At 44.1% G+C, this 2,334-nt stretch overlaps 1 pseudogene; it reads left to right on the top strand.

Moving 5' to 3' along the window:
* The first annotated feature begins 757 nt into the window (after window positions 1–757).
* LOC104850487 lies at window positions 758–1,425 on the top strand (annotated as a pseudogene).
* The last annotated feature ends 909 nt before the right edge of the window (window positions 1,426–2,334 follow it).

The following is a 2,334-nucleotide window of genomic DNA, read 5'->3' as shown; positions in this document are numbered from 1 at the left end:
GTGGAAGGCCGGGGGCAGCTTCACACACTTTAGGTAAAACTAAAAGGCATTTGGGGCCTGCGATTTAGCTCAGTGGTTCGGTGCCCTGCCTTGCAAGCGCAAGGACTGGAGTTCAATCCCTGGTACCAAAGAAACAAAAACAAACGAACAAAAAAAACCTAAGAGGCATTCAGAGCTTGGCTGCCCAGGGTGGGGAGCAGGTCTTTGGCTTGGCCACCCCTGCTCCACCAGCCTCCCTTCCCCCACTGGGCACCGCTCCCCAAACCTATCCCCCTGTTTTGGCTTCCTTCCTTACTCTTTCCCACCCCTCCCCTCTTCCTGACCTTGCCCTAACCCTCTTGGCCCCACAGTCTGGCCTGGGCCACCAGCACTCTGAGACCCTGCGAGCAGACAAAAACAGCCCCGAGGCGGGCAGGCTGCCAGGACCTTCCCTCTCAGCCACACGGGTGCCCCTAGTCCCTGCCCCTTCTCACCTTGGCTTCTCCCTTGAGGCCAGGTGGGGAGCCCAGGGTGAGGGAGGGCGGGGCTGCCCTGCCCACCAGGTCCCCCACTTGGGGCCAGAATGGAGCAAACAAGCTGTGTCCAATTTGCTAGAACCTTCACAGGCCTGGACACTTTGGGAAGAGGGTGGAGGACAGTGGGCGCCAAGGTCCCCTCCAGACAGAACCCGAGTTCTGTAGTTCCACTTTCTGCATGGCCTTGAGTTTCTGTTTTGTTTCCCTTCCTAGGCAGGGGCTGTTTGTGAGGTGGGGGTGGGGGGTTTGCTATGTCGGATGATGACTGGAGGACCAGCGCCAGCTTCTCCTCATCTTGGTCCCCCAACCAGCAACCTGAGAAAGAAAGAAACGCGCCCAAGAAGGAGGAGAGTAAAGTCAGCCTGAGCAAAAACTCCAAGCTCCTCTCCACCAGCACCAAGAGGGCTGAGAAGGAGCTGGCGGATATCATTCTAGACCCTCCAACTAACTGCAGTGCTGGTCTCAAAGGTGACGACTCTGAGTGGAGATATGTCACTCTAGGACCTCCTCGATCTGTGTATGAAGGTGGTGTATTCTTGGATGTCACTTTTACTCCAGAATAGCCCTTCAAACCTCCCAAGGTTACACTTTGAACAAGAATCTATCACTATAATATAAGCAGTCAAAGAGTTATTTGCTCTGATATATTGAAAGATAATTGGAGTCCAGCACTATTTGTAAAGTCCTCCTTTCTATCTGCTCACTTCTTACAGACTGTAATCCTGCTGACCCTTTGGTGGGAAGTATGGCCACTCAATATATGACCAACAGAGCAGAACATGACTGAATGGCCAGGCAGTGGACCAAGAGAAACACTAGAAAAACTGGGTTTTTGCAATTCTTACATTATTTGTCACAGAAGAGAGTTGCTTATGATTTTGAAGGGATGGGGGAGGGTTGGAGTCGGTAAAGCGTAGGGTATTTCTATAACAGATATTATTCAGTCTTATTTCCTAAGACTTTGTCATAACTTATGGAATCTTGTTATAGTAGACAAAATTGGTAATAACAAGTTTTAAATCTCATTAGTTCTATAATATTGGCTGAAATGTAGTACAGAAAAGAATGTACATTTAGATATTTGGATTCAATTGCTTGTAGTATGTATGTAATTTTTAAATAGCCTAATTTTGTATAGGTTATACACATAGTTATTTATGTAAAGTCACTGTAGGCCTTTTTGCTTGAAAAATTGGAATTTGTTTTTCCTTTCTTGGAAGGGAACATTGATATTCAATAGAGTTTTTAGAAACTGTCTATATATATGTATATAATAGGAAATAAGAAGTTTAACACATTTTATTTTATATGAAATTTACTTTAAAGGTTTGAATCAGGACTTGTGAGAACCTGTAGTGAAATACCTTAAGTTATTAACTATAAGGCATGGAATAGTAGTCACTCAGTGGATTGATTAAATGTTGTAAACTTTTTTTTTGTACTAGGGATGGAACTCTGGACCTTGTGCTTGTGAAGCAAGCAGCAGAACCACTGAGCTAAATCCCCAGCCCTGTTGTAGACTTCTTACATCTGCATTTGTTACTGTGCTAATAAACCATATTAAAAAATACAAAAGAGAATCATTAGTGATGTAGGCATGATAGATGAAAGATATATTGTACTGGATCAACACTTAATATGCTTAATCTTAGATTGATCTTATTTCAATAAGTGATTTTATTATTTTTTAACCTATTCAGAAAATCCAGGCATAGCTTTGGGTAGGAAAAGGTTTAGAAGTACTTTGAGAAATACTACAGCATATGGCATGCTTTGTCTTTGCAGTCCAGCAATGATGTATCTGTAGAGAGCTTAGTAG

This window comes from Fukomys damarensis, unplaced genomic scaffold (assembly GCF_012274545.1).
Source record: "Fukomys damarensis isolate Sample0158 unplaced genomic scaffold, DMR_v1.0_HiC HiC_scaffold_2, whole genome shotgun sequence".
Taxonomy (NCBI): domain Eukaryota; kingdom Metazoa; phylum Chordata; class Mammalia; order Rodentia; family Bathyergidae; genus Fukomys; species Fukomys damarensis.
Note: the sequence above shows the minus strand (reverse complement) of the source record. Positions and strands in the feature narration are given on the sequence as shown.